Source organism: Condylura cristata, unplaced genomic scaffold (assembly GCF_000260355.1).
Source record: "Condylura cristata isolate star-nosed mole 26May11 unplaced genomic scaffold, ConCri1.0 scaffold00008, whole genome shotgun sequence".
Lineage (NCBI taxonomy): Eukaryota > Metazoa > Chordata > Mammalia > Eulipotyphla > Talpidae > Condylura > Condylura cristata.
In genome coordinates, this window is record NW_004567109.1 from 61,767,071 (window position 1) to 61,781,964 (window position 14,894).

The 14,894-nt window shown below is 47.0% G+C and overlaps 1 protein-coding gene across 1 annotated transcript in view; it reads left to right on the top strand.

Annotated features, from left to right (window-relative positions):
- The window catches only part of CPLX2 (complexin 2), a 79,709-nt gene that overhangs the window by 10,158 nt on the left and 54,657 nt on the right, over window positions 1-14,894 (top strand). The window contains exon 2 of the mRNA XM_012722413.1: window positions 135-212. The gene's annotated coding sequence lies outside the window, so the exon portion shown is untranslated. The remainder of the gene's footprint in view (window positions 1-134; window positions 213-14,894) is intronic.

The window sequence follows — 14,894 nt, forward strand, 5'->3', positions numbered from 1 at the left end:
GGGGGGGGATTACTGTTGCCTCAAGAGAGGTGAAAGTCTCCCCTCGGAGGAATCAGAAGTTCAGTGCCCACTCAGGAAGCCAGAGCCCCTAAAAGCTCTCTCCATCTCATTTAGCTCCTTCTCTCCTCCTCCAGGAAGCTGTGCGTCTCTGGCATGCCAACTGCTCTGCCCATTGACTGAGGCTCCTACATCCCAGTTTGCCCAGAAAACAGGTAAGGCTACTGCCGGGACCATGTCCAGGGGCAGTGTTCATGTGCCCCTGACCCAGTGAAGGGAGTTGTGGTGACATTTCCTGTCAAAGATAGCCAAGAACACGTGAGAGTGGGGAAGAGATGAATCCGGCTGGCCATGTGGTAGAATGGTGCTGGCTTGCACTTTTAGAGTTGTTTACAACAGGAAGTGCTTTCTTGTGTGCTGTCTTATTCAATGTTACTCACCCCCCAAACCTTGGGTGGGTGCTATTATCCCCAGTTTAAAAATAAAGCTGCTCAGAGGAGAAAGGATTTGCCTAAAGACAAGAGGCTGGTAGGCGGTTTAGGCTGAATTCGACCTTTTTCTTGTTTGTATCCCCAAAGGGCCTATGCACATTGTAGATGATCCATATTTGTTTGATGAATGAATGGGTGAATTCATTAACTACCCAAGTTCAATGGCAGGGAAGAGCAGGGCTGGAACCTGGTTTTCCTGTCACTCCTGGGTCTCATGTTCTTCCTGCTGAACTGCAGTTGATGAATTCATCATCCTTCCCACTTCTGCTCCCACTCCCATCCCAAGATTTCAAGTTTCTCCTGTGTGGTGTCCATCACCCCCTCCAGCTGTAGCTGGAAAAATGAAAGACAGCTTCTCTTCCAGGTGTTGTGAAAGCTGGGATCACACCCAGCATCCCTTCAGCCACATGGATTCTTCCCCAACACCCACTACCAGTAATCCAACGTGCATGGTTGTAAACTTGTTTCTTTAAATAAACAGTCTTGAGTTTCATACCAAATCATCTTTTAAGAGGAGGAACGTCTCCAGGCCACCTCGTATTTAGCATACAGTGAGCCACATATTTGCACAGAGAGAGTGTGTGTGGATATAGAGATCCCTTGATCGCTATAGATATCATTGCTTACCCAGATGGGAGCTATTTATGATGCTGAGTCACTCCCAACAAATGCCACTGAGGGATTCCAGGCTGGGCTCTGAGCCCCGGCATCACAGACCTCATGGCTCTCTGCCTCATCCTCACTATTGACAACTGAGAGAGATCCCCTACAACGGAAGGGCACTTTTCAAGCCATTACCCTCCATGCAAAGCACATATTCTTACAAATCATCTAGTCCAATAATTTCATTGTATAATAGAGAAAATTGAGACCAGAGAGGGAAAGCATTGGCCTAGTGTCACACAGCAAGTCAGTGGCAGAACCAGTCCCAGAGCTCAAATCTTCTGATCACTCTCTGGAATTCTTTCCTCTCCCTAGACACCTTCAGTTTTATCTCCACTCTCTTTATATTTCAACCTGAAGAGCAACTTTTTAATCTCTGGAAACATGGAGATGTCACTGAACACTTCCATGCTTGGTCTTCTTCAGGAGGGGAGCTGAGTCTAACTACTTGTGTGTACCCTGGCTTAATGTAGGACAAGATGGGCACTTACTACATGTGTACTCAATCTTGAATAAGACCAAACTCGGTACCAATTCCTGGGGAACCCAAACTCTCCATTTGAAATAGCACCCATCAATCTCCACCTTCTTTCTTGTCTCTAAGCCAGTTCTCTATCCATGTAAAAATAGACTCCCTCCCACTCACCACCCACCTCTGCCCAATTCTATAATGAATCAATTTTATTAATAGGCTTTAGGATGAAAACTTAACAAAGGCTTTTTGTGAAAGTCACCCTTTATCTCCCTATAGTTCACTTCTCAAAGAATTCTAATAAACTGGTCAGGTGGGATTTTGCCACCTTTTAATTAATTATTAATCTACGCTTTGCTGCCATACAGGAGGTGTTTGTTGAAGCATTTCGTCATCACTATCCTTTGTTATGGATCCTATTTTGTGCTGAGTGATAGTGGAATGAGATGGAAAGGGCACAGGCTTTGGCATTAAGGCTGTATTAAATTCTCTCTCACCATGTACTGACTCTGCATCCATGCTGATTGCCGTGAGAATTAAATTAGATAAAGTTTGGGTGGTGTCTGGTACTTATCATGTGCTCCCTGCAGGTTAGTGTGTGAATTAACCAATGAATGAATCAGGGATCATGTGAGCCTCATCCTATAAGGTGAGGAACCAAATCACTCTGCATTCTGAAGTCTTAAAATCATGAAACCCCAGAAGAGTAGTTTGAGGAGACTTGAGGAGCAGACTCCAGGGATTAGTCCACTGATTGAGCTGTCTCCTTGCCAGAAAGAGAAGTTCCTTCTCAGTCCCTTGTGCAAAGAGATGACTTAGATCAAGGAAACTTTTGACTCTGGTGTCTAGGTTTGAAACAGAAAGTTCCTTGAAAGTGAAGATTGTGTCTTGTTAACTGTTGGATTCTAACTTTTCCCCAATCAGAACTTAGAAAAGGTAAAGAGGTACACGGTATGCATTGAGTTAAGTTGAGTTGAATTGACTTTATTGCTTAGAGTCTGCTAATGGACCCAATTATAGAGTCTAAAAGGGGGGAAGTTTCTTGGAACTCAAATGTAATTTAGACATCGTCTCACAGCACAGAGGAGATCCTAAGGGTGGTAGTCTAGAGACATTCCAGGCCTTCCAAAGATGGAGGCATCTCCAAGAGGACTAAGCCCATGGCTAGGATGGAAAGGAAAAGGCAGTAGTCTTGGCTTGGTCAAGGAACACCACAGGGTTGAAGATCCATTAGGAAACTTTAAAATTTATTGAAACTGCCAGGATCTTTCCACATTTTCAGACCTCTGAATCTCTAGGGGCACCCACTTCGGGGTCTCTAGCTAAGGAAATTCAAATAGACACCCCAAGAGGTGAGAAGGCAGACTGAAGCAGGAGCCAGGTAGAGCACCAAAATTCAAATGCTGACACCATTGTAAATCATTCTTACTACTGGAGTGAAGGTTGGTGCTGGGGGGTGATCTTAGTGGCACACGATGCTAACTCCAGTCTTGCTTCGGGCACTGATTGCTAAAGGGAATGATACAGGGCAGCAAGGGGCACTAAAACTGGTCAAGGGCATTGTCCAAATAGTTTACCAGTCACTCTCTGTGATCTTCACCCACTCACACAATTGCAAGACTACTCAGGCTCAGGGAACAATAGGATTTTTTTAACAAACCACAGGTAAGCAAATTTATTGAGGCCAAAAATGGCCTTTACCTGACCCAAAGCAGTGTGCAGTGCTTTTCAGCCCTAAACAAAAGCAGCTAAGGTGGCATCTTCCCACCACTGAAGACTCAGAGCTCCTCTCTGGAACAATAGGCCACGTGTCCAGATGGCACCTTCCTGCCTTTGCTAACCTGGAGCACGTGGCAGCCAGACACTAGGCCAGATTCCAACTCATGAGACAGCAGAAAATATGACAGGAAATACTCCTGGAGCAGCCGATGCCCTAGTGTAGCACGAGACCAGCAACACTCAAGACAGCAACTGCAGCAGCTCAACAACCCAAAAATCAGCCGCACTCATGCAGCTCAAGGAGGTGCCTGGCTCCAGTCCCTGGTCTTTACCTTCCTTTCCTGGCTGTAAAAGCACCAAAACTGGGAGTTTCAGTGGCTCGGCTACTTGCAAAACCTCCAAACTTTTTCTGTCTAAGGTTGGCTGCTGGAGGCCTCCACCTTCAGAGGCCCACAACAGTCTTCTGGTGGGGCTGAAATCCACCGACCCCAAATGCTGAAGTTCAAAAAATACTGAATTCTGAAGACTGAATGCCATGGTGCCCCCTTCTTCAGTCCCTCATATTTCTTATCCATTGCTCCACCTGCAAAATATGATATTTTTTAGCATTTTCCCTGGGGCTATCGCTCCTCACCAGCAACCCCCTCCAAGGAGTTACCACCTTGTAATAATAGTCTTTTGGCTTCTGCCACCAGTTACAGGAATAGAGGCCCAAAAACCACAGCTGGAAATCAGACAAGACCCCAGAAGATGAAGAGCTGCACTCCTGGTTCCCTTGGTTAGCCCATAGCAGGCACTGCCCCTCACAGGATGCAACTAAGCACCTGAGGGGTGACAGGAACTAAGGAAACAGTGAGATTCACTGAGCAAGGCGTGTCACTCCTTACTGTATTTGCCCATGTCTGTGTGTGACTGCCTCCCACACTGGTTTGGGGGCCCATCAAAGGTGCTCTGTCTCCCTTCAGCCTAACTCTAGGCCCTGCCTGGTGCTCTCTAAAACCCTGGGTACAGAGGAGACGTCATTGTTCAATGAATGAATAACCATATCAGAGTTAGATGTTCAGTGACAGATTTCAAAAATGGCAAGATGGAAATTTTCATTATTTCAAGACAACAAGGGTGCGAGAGAGAAATGTCCACCCTAAGGATAGCAGAGACCAGAAGTTGTCCCTGTAGCATTCGTGAAAATTGAAGTGGAATCGACAGGGTGGTAGGGTGTACATATAAAATTACGTTCCTTGGCATCCCAGGCTTTTGAGAGGGGATTTTGAGGGCTATTATTGTCAGGTTTAGGCAAGGGAAGACCTCCACAAGAAGTTCTGAAGACAACAACCCCATAAATCTGTTTTTTATATGGGATAGGCACACACTTTGATTTTTAAAGGAGTCTTTGGATTTCATAATATATTTCAGTGCCATGGACAGGTGACTGGCTTATTGTGTGTCTAGCCATACAATGAAATATTATTCAGCCATGAGGAAAGATGAACCTTTTACAGCAAAATGGAGGGAGCTCAAGGGAATTGTGTGTAGTAAAGCAAGTTAGAATGACAAATACTGCATATTTACATAGCAGACAACATGACAAAAATACTAGCAGATATAAATACACAGAGTAAGGCTTCTGAGGTTGAGAAGGAGGGGAGAGGGAGAAAGGGGTGAAGGGGTATACTGATGGGGGCAGAGAAGCCAACACCTTTCTGTGTCTATGGAACAGTGCTGCCATTCTCAGCAAGAGTTGGGTACACGAATATGGCATGTAATCATATAGGGTGTGGGTTTGGGACATCCAGAGGCAGATTCATTTAAAAAAGGGATTGTTTAGAACAGAGGACATTCTGAGAATGGAATACTAGATTAGGTTTGTTTTTTCAAAGGCATGTGGAAAATGGTACTGTTGAAAGAGCCTAGCCATTTGAAGTTAGACCATCTGGACTCAAACCTCAGCCCCGCACCTTTTCTGCCTGTGGGACACTTAGCAGGGATGCCTTGGAGTCTCCATATTGTTATCTGTTAGCCAGCCTTCCTGGGAAACATGAGCATTAACTAAAATACTATAGTGTTTCCCAGAGGCTGGAAGGTGCGTGATTGATGGTGCATGTGATGATTTTAGGTGGTGTATAGATGAACAAATGCGACTTTAATAGCTCACAATTGAAGCATTATAGAACAAATAAAAACCAACACACTAAACTATGATTTATAGAAACAATATAGTTTCCACTGAAAATAAAATCATACGCTTTTTTAAAAGGCAAAGCAATCCAAAGAAAAATCCTAAGTGAATGAAGAAGAACTCTGATATGGCAGCGAGCTATGAAGAAGGCACACAAATGATGACAGCGTGAGAAAAAGTGAGATCCTCTCTGTAAAACACCTATCACACTGTCACAACTTAGGAAGGGCTCACGAGGGTTAGTTCTTGTAGCCTTCTCTCCATTTTAACACCCTGAGGACCTGGAACCAAGTCCATCCACTGGCCAAAGTGGGTGCTCTGGTCTCGCCAGCCTCCAAAGACAGGGAGTGGGAGGCCCGGGGCAGGCAGCCATGGCCAAGCGCAGGTGGGTGGCAGTGGTCGAGCTCTGGCAGCTGCTGTGGCCACGTCCAGGAAGCAGTGTGGCCAAGCTCAGGGGACAGCTAGCCAGAAGCTCGGAGCTGAAGCGTCCCTTTCTACAGAGTAGGTGCCGACCTTCCCTGGTCCACGAGGCCACTTTAAGAGTGACTCAAGCGCATGTTAAATGCCACTGGGAGAGAGTTACTTTCTTCGCAGTTGATTACATCAAGGAGTCTCAATTGGAGGTTAGCATCCCTTAATGCTTCTCTAACACTTGTTGATCTTTTTCAATAAAGAAGCCAGGTCTTCAGCTGGCAACCTTTTGGAGCTTTGAAATTGAATAACAATGTTGCCTTTCCACAAATCTAAAAATAGGATGTTCCTGTGAAATCTTTGGTAAGCTGAAATAGGGTAGAGCAAAAAAGCAATTACCATGAATATATATGGAAAATGTTTAAGCCTCCCTAGATCCAAATAATAAGATACCAAATCATACCAAATAACACATAAAACTGAAAATAACACTAACATGTAGTAAAAGCAAGAATGCTGTGACACACACAGTCTATACAAAGTAACCCCTGTTACCCTCAAAGGAGCTTGCCAGTGCCTCTCTCGCTACCACTCAGGGTATGCATGGCCTCTAGAAGAGCTTAATACAAAATAAATACTGATCACAACTAACACTTTTTTGCTTTGTCCCCAAAGCAAAAATCTCTTCCACTTTCTTTCACTTGGTGAAAACAGATACTAGCGGAGGAGTTTCATCAAAGCAACACAAGATGACACAAACTTTAAAGAAGCAGAAGACACCTGCATGTATTTCTGCCATTACCTTCCATTTCTAGAACATAGTCAGGTTTCCCATTGATGAGAATGAGCTCGTGTTCCCTTTTCAAATATATGTGTCAAAAGTGAGTCTGTGACTTTTGTTCAATGGGAGTAAATAATGGTGCAAGCATATATCCACACAGAATAAAAGGTAAAGATGGTCCTTGACAGAGGGAGAAGCCAGGCTGGCAGAGGCATGGCCATGCTGAGTCCACAAACAGCCACAGGTTCCAGGGTCATCCTTGTGACTCTGAGGAGCCAGGTGGCGCAGCAGGTGATACAGCGTTCCCAGACTGACCCCAGAGTCCAGGGGTCAGGACTAGCAGCTGGTGGCAGTCAGATGGTCAGGGTTGCCCCGAGAGGCCTCTGGTCTGTGGTGATACTGGTCTAAAAGAGGGTGGCCCAGTGCCTACAGCAGAGGAAGAAGGATGTGGATTTGGAAGGGACAAAGCCTGATTCTGCAGTCTGTGCCACAGAGTTAGGGGGACCCAGTGTGAACCCAGACCGTTGACGCCAGGCCTTGAGAAGGGCTGTGCATGAGAGAGTGTTGGTAGCAAGCAACAAAAGCCAAATCTACCCGTACTCAGGATTATGGAGAGGTTGTCAGAGAGCACCTAGAATCCGAGGGGAGGCTCAGGAGAGGACGGGAACCAGAACAGAACAGGGCCTGGGAGCTGATACTGAGGACAGTTTTTCAAGGTTTGCCTGTGGGACACATCAGCGACAACTGTGTTTCCCCCCTTGCATCACTTGGCTCATAATTCCCAGGGGGCCCAGTAAGGAAACCACCTGGCCTTGCTTGAGTCCCACGGCCTTCTCTTGTACAAGAGAGCAGGGCGCCTTGCTTAGATTCCCACCCATTTAAGAAAAATCAAGGGTCTGTTACTAAAAGGGGCAGAGTGGATTCTGGGCCAGACCTGGTGACTGTCTATGAGGAGCCAAGGGAGGGCCAGGCTTGTGTCTCGAGGACCGTCCCCATGTATCCTTTCCGCACTCTAGCTGGACCAGGGTCACTGTCTTGAGCTGGCACCAGCAGTCAGTTACAGACAGGGTGGGGGCCCTTCAGGCTTCCTGTGAGCGGCTCCTCGATCCGCTGATGGGTTGGGAGAGGTAGGCAGCTGCACAAGCCTGGTCCGTGGCCACACAGCAGAAGTGCTACTATGGGCTGAGGTAGTCTAATGAGAACTGACTCACTCAGGGACTGCAAATGCAACTGTCCAAACACAGGCTGGCAGGGAGTGAGTGCGCAACAGAAACTGTGGTGACTGGGAATAGACGCGTCTGTTCAAAGGGACAGCCCCTGCCAGCTTCAGCCAATTGTTGCCCTATAGGACATGGTCGCAGTGTGCTCCACAACCTGATTATCTTTTAATATAGGAGCAAAAATGGGGGCAGGAGATTTGCATTAGCTCCCTAAGGCCACGTTGTCTTTGCTAAATTTTAAAAAAGATTCTGAATGGGTGGGCAATTTCACCAGAATCATACCCATTTTAAAACAGAGACGGGGCCTCCCTGGTGGTGCAAGGAGTAAACCGCAGGGCTATGAAGCTGTCCGTAGCCACAGCACTTTGAGCTCCTCCCTGGGCCAGGGAGATGACCCACATGGCGTGGCAGTCCTCTCCTGTCTCACCTGCTGCTCCATCTGCCTGTTCTGCTCCTCACTCTGTCTCTGGAGAATCCTCACACACACCCCCACCTCTGGCCTATACCTCAGTTCTTGTATGCATAAATAAAGATATCTTAAAATAATAATAATAAAACAAAGAGACTACTTTCTCAAATAACATAGGCTAAGCCTTTAAATGTGATATATCCATTAAGCTAAGTTTTCCTCCAATATGTTTTTATATCAATTTTAACATAAGATAGAAGTTAAGATCCTTGCATGGTGGAGTGAAAATCTCATTTTAACCATTAACAAAACCTATAAAATCTGAGGCTAGGACCGTTTTAAAGTCAAGTAGATAGAAGTCAGATCATTGCTGAAATCCTGTTTCTTACTTGGCCTCCCTGAAACCAACCCCATTTTTGAGAAAGACCAAAAAAATTTAATTTAGACCTGGGAGAGGACAACAGAGAAGATAGATTAGGATCTTTTATTTTGCATCTCTTTGACTTGCATCAGAAACCTGAGGTTTGGAATTTAGCCCTCAAAAAGCTGCATTTCCTCATCATTTTACTGAATGTTTAATAAGAAACTTACATTTAAAAATCTTTAAAATCTTACAGGCCCCATAACCAATTTAGGAGGTTTTTCAACCAGCCTATAACACTTTATCGCTTCCAAAGTAATTTAGCAATTTTTACCTTAACAGTCTAGACTTTTCAGGACTAGGAAGACTGAGGAAATAGGATTTTCTACCCATGGAACAGACTTAAGAAACAACAACATCAACAACGGTATCTCAAGGTAGACAAATGGAGAGCCCACTGCTCCCCACAGCTGGAGGCAGCAAAGACATAATCTCAGCCCTGGAACAAAGGTCCAGGCAGCTGCTTGCTGAGAACAAAAACAGCTCCTGGGCCATGAGCTGCAGTGAGCCCCCCACTTTAGCCCCCTGCATTCCACCTTTTTACCTAGGCCATGGCCCAAGAGGTCTAGCTAGCTACTGGTGTAATAGTTGTGGGTGCTGTTTACAGGCCACATTTCTTGGTCCGTTAGTGTACTGGAGCCAGGCAATACTGCCAAGAAACACTAGGTACTTTTCTTCAGAGTCTGAAGGTCCAATTTGCTCCAGGTTTGAGAATGCAGCCCAGCGCGAGTCCCGCGGCTGAGATAGATGTCCCGTGATGGTGGCAGCAACGGAGGCCAGTGGGTGGCCCTGCCATCTAGGGCCACTCCTTCCAGGGACTAGTTACTGAGAGGCAGATGCTCTACAGTCCCGGGGTGCGGTTTCCCCCGGGAACCAGGCATCCAAGTGGCCACGACAACCTTCTCCATTGGATGTGGAGTGTTGGGTCCGATGACTCACCAAATGTGGAACAGAGTTTCAGGAGCCTGGCTCACCATCTGAGGCAAGTAGACTTAATCGCTGGCCGCAGCTTCCCCTATCCTGCTTCACACATCCTGGCTACGGCAGGCTGCCCAGTTCACGGAACCTACTAGGGCACTTGGGAGTGCCCACTCCACACCACATTAGTTGATATCCATGAGCCAGATAGCCTGTCAAGAGTTCTGAAGGAAGAAAAGCTGTGCTCCTTCCTGTCGTGCCTTGGCAGTCATTGAGGACACCTGGAACCTATCCGTAATGTTGGGGTGTATCTCAACCAGAAACCTTCCGTTGTTCCAGGGTTTCCTCACAGTCCTTTAGAGAAAAAGAAAGTAAGAGAAGAGGGTCCTCCCTGGTGGTGCAATGGGTTAAAGCTTAACACTGCAAGCGAGCTGCAGCCACTTCAGCATGAGTTCGATCCTGTGCCCCCGAGGTGATCCACATGGCGAGGCAGACCTCTCCTGACCCGCCCGCTGCTCCCCCTCAGCAGTCTACTTCATCAGTCGGCCTGTTCTGCTCCTCACTCTGTCTCTCATGAATCCTCTTACTGCCCCTGCACCTCTGGCCTATAACCTAGGTCCATATGCATAAATAAATAAATCTTTAAAAGAAAAAAGAAACTGACAGAAGAAATAGGGGTTTCCTATATGGGCCACCAAAAGTGTTAGACCAGAGGCCTGGGAGTGAAGGACTTCACCGGAGGCGGGGTGGAGAACAGGAAAACAGGTTGAAATACCCTGCAAGGAAACAGGTCAAGATGAGAGATGTCTGGACCCGTTCTGATATTTTTTCAATGAAGCTCCAAATCCATTTTTAAATATTGTTAACTTCCAGGAAAATCTTGACATACTGTGCTGACTATACATACCACCAATCTGTGGCCACTACACTTCTTTTCATTGACTACAAGTCAAGTGAGGAGTCACCTCCTCTAGGAAGCCTTCTGCATGCAACTTGTCCCTCCATCTGCTTCCATCTTTTCTTTGGACTCCTTCAGTATTCCTGTATGTCCTCCTACTATAGCACAGACACTCTGCATTATTAAAAACTCATTTGTTTCCATCTCCTGCTCCTTGTGCCTCCTAGAGGGCATCCACTGCATCTATTATGTCTCTGTCTATTATCCTGCCTAACACATAAAAAGAACTGTGGCATTGATGAAAGGGGGCTGGCTGGAAGGACTGCATTATCAAGATGACTAGGTTATACAATGGCAACAAATTAATCTTGAAATCTCTGTGGCTTTATACAGCAAAAGTTTTGGGTTTTTTTTTTTTCCTCCCTGATATGAAACTGCTCTGGGCCTGGCAGCTCTCTGGGCAGCTTCCTTCCAAGTGGTGACTCAGGGATCCAGGCTAGCTCCACCATTATACAGGCAGGGAGAGAAGACAGAAGAGAACCCAACCTACACTTATATACCTCAGCTTAGAAGAGACAGTCCCTGGCTCCCCCTACAGCCCATTGGTTAGCATGAGTCCCATGACTTCCCACTGAGGGACCAGAGCTCCCTGGAGTTCGCTGAGTCCAAGTCTCCACAGCACAGATCCTGGGTGGCAGCTGGCAATGCACAGGCTGCAAAGGCAGCCAGGACCAAACACACATGGGTAGCAATGGGACGCTTCATGGTTCTAGAAACACCTCTTAGTTTGTAGGTTTAACTCAAGACATCCAGAAAAGTGGGAAAGGAGTGAGGAAAGAATTTCATTATCATGAACATTCTCCTTTATTTTTCCAATCACTTGCCACTAGGAAGTGAAAACCAAGTTGGTGGAAAATAGAGGCTAAGTGCTAATGAGCAAACCATTTAGAGTGCAGCCGGCCCTGGCCCCTGACATCTCATTGGCAGTCCGTGATGATGATAGAGAGTGGTTATCGCTGCTCAGTTGAGCCCTCTCCTGTGGTCAAATGCCAACGCCCTCAGGGATCTTGATCCTTGCTGTCAGCCTTGGCCAGAAATTTGGCTGATTAGCAGACAGTGGGTACCCCTGGGGTTTTGAGGCACACACAGTCGTGGCCCAGGTATGATGCAACAGCAGGTTTTACCCTGGGACCAATCTTGAGATCTCAGCCATGTTCTGCCAAGAGGGCAACCTGGCAGGCCAGAGAGACCGAGTCACGGTTCAGCTGTCTTAATTAGTCAAATTCCTAGCAAGGCCCTTCTTTCCTCTGAGCCTCAGTTTCATCATCTATAAAATGGGACAATGATAACCCCTTCCTCCTAGAACAAATGTGTGAAGTCCAAGAGGTTGCACATATGAAGGGCCTGGAACCCAGTCTAACAGCTGATGTCATTTATCTTCCTTTTCCCTCTGGGACTAGAAGGCCCAGATCTAGCCTGCCACCAACAGCACCCCTTATGGTAGTCAGCTGTTTCCCAGTTACCTTCCCCTGGGGACTGAAATTCACCACACACCCCCTCTGCCCCCACTAAGTAACTCATTTTCTGAGCCACTCCCAGGCTATCTGTGTTGAGAAGAACTGATGTCCTAAGACCTCTGAGGGAAAGGTGCTTGGCCCAGGTCCCCTTATTAGCTGACAAGTCGTGCTTTTGTCCCCAGGAACTGTGTGGGGAAATGAAGTGATGTTGGAAAAGTAAGAGGTTCAGGGCAGGGGAATGGGTGTCCTTGTTTGCTTCACAGAGAGGAGACAGAGAAACCCATCACATCAGCGACAGGCTCAGGACTGAAGATATTTATTCCAGAGAAGAGCTACTTCTCAAAGACTGTCACAATGCAATGACGGAAGTCTAACCTCACTTAAATGAGGAACACTACTGAGGGTTAAAGAAGAACCTAAATAAGAATGAGCATTTCTTTAATGCGTTCTGTAAACATTCACTGGCCCTTGGGGGTAGGGAGGACAAGGTGAATCAGCCATAGGTACTGATCTGGGGAGAGGGGCAGGTCTCTGATGGTCTTTGGGGAGTTACTGAGATCAAGGAACGTGTGAGAACAATAGGAACTTGGAGGAAGAGTACCTGGCCCATATGGGGCAGGAGGAGGAGGTACTCAGAGGTGGAAAGACAGAGATACTACAATGGGCAGAGAAGTGAAAAATCGCCCTTCCTCTGTCTTTAAAGACAGAGAGTGATTGTATTTACACAAAACCTACACTCATGCAAGTATTCATGTCAGACATCAACAGCTCAGTTTTTCACTAAATGAATGTACCCACATAATCAGTCTCACATCAAGAAACAGAATCTTCCAGAATCACAGAAAGCCCCCTCTGCTCCCCTTCCCAGTCTTTGCCTCCACCAAAAGAAACCACCCTCCTGACTTGTAACTCCATCAGAGTCACTTGGCTTTGACCTTTCTGTGAATGAATCAGGCAGAGCTTCCTCTGTAGTGTCTGACTTCTTTCACCTGCATTCTGTCTGAGGTTCTTTCATGAAGTTGCATTGGATTGCTGTATTCCCCCAGCATTGGTTCTCACTACTAAAACACATCTGTGTGATAATACCAGGGTGTATTCAACATTCCAGTGTTGACATACAGACACTTGGGTGACGCTCAACTTAGGGCTCTCAAGGAAAGTGCTGGTGAGTCGTAGGGAATGCAGGTTTCGCTAATATTATCAAAAGGTTGTTTTTTTTGTTTGTTTTTACAAAAGGTAGCCTCAATTTACCTTCTTAATGCACCATTTGAAAGTGCCTGTAGCTCCATAGCCTTACCTTATTTAGCATTTTCAGTCTTTCTCATAGCAGTTCTGTTCTGCCAAGCTTCCGTGGTTACAGCAATCATTTGCATTTCCCTCATGACTAGTGAAGCTGAGCACTTTTTTGTGGGCTTACTGGCCATGTGGACATCCTCTCTTCCAAAGTGCTTGTTTCAAGTCCCTGGAGAAGGAGAAACAAGACCTGCATTTCATTTGAGAAAGTTATCTTAGGCAGTCACGTGGGGTGGCTGGGGTTGGCGAATGGCTCTCTGTAACCTCCGGCTGATACATAAGTGCTGAGTTTCATCTACTTCCTCCACTTTTTCAAAACGTCACCACCTCCTTGTCTCGACAATGTTGAAAGGTCAACATTGTTAGCAGCATCTCACAGGTGAGGTGACCAGGCTGAAAGAGCAAAATGACTGGCACGAGGTCTCCCAGATGGAGCTGAAAGTAAGAGACCAAGGCGATGGGGGTCGGAGGTTCAGGCCCTGGGCCCACCTCCTCCATAACCTCAGACCTTCATGGGAAAGCATATGGGAAGGAGCAGAACATAAAGGCTTAGAACGAAAAGGCTACCTGCACGGCTAGCTCAGTCCTTATTCAGCTTAAGGAAAAATTCTCCCCTCCCTTTCTCATCTATGTTCTTCCTTCCATCTCCCTCTCTTCTCTGCACATCTCTCCAGAGGTCCTGGCTGGGGTGGGCAGCCATTAGAGGCCTGGTGCCCCACAACCCCAAAACTAGGTTGGATGCCCATTGTGTGGAGGGAGGGAGCAAGCCAACCAGTGTCAGGGCTGGTTGCCACCACTCACCAAGTGGCCCTGGAGGTGGCATCTTACCACCCTGGGTAACAGACTCTCCAGCCATTTCTACAGCTCTTCCTTGGAGTCTGCTGGGGAGGGGCAGTGAGTCAGCACAGTGCCTGGCAGAAAGCAACCCCTGGTTTAGCTGGTGCATGCTTGCGCCCTCCTCCCCACCTTTCCAGAACTGGTGCAGTTCCCAGGCCTGCCCGTGGCCAGGCCTCCTCCTCCCAGAGCGGCCCCAGAGGGTTTCCTCTCTGCTGGAGAGCAGGTGTGGTGGGGCCCGGAAGCTATGCCCTCCCCCACCCAGGACTTCCATCTCCCAGCAGCTGCCAGCACTCAGGCTGACAGCTACACAATTAGCCCCAGAAGGGCCTTTCTCTTCTCAAGGGCTCTCATCTCAGAGCCCAGATGCCTTTATTTTGGGAGTCTTGCTTGGTAAAGTGCTTTGTCAATGTCTAGTCCTCCAAGCAATGCCCCCACCCTCACTGCGCAAGACACACACACACACCATGCACTACCATCCTGTTCATCCTTCCATTCTTTTTTCTTTAATTTTACATGTCTATTTTTTTACACCATTCTTCATTTTGTACATTTTTCATCTCAGTTGTAATTCCGTGGACTTCCTACCCCCCACGCATCTAACACCAAATTAGGTGCTGGACCCTCCCCAAGGTCCCTGGCCTTCTGGAGTTTTCCTTACAGAACAAGCATTT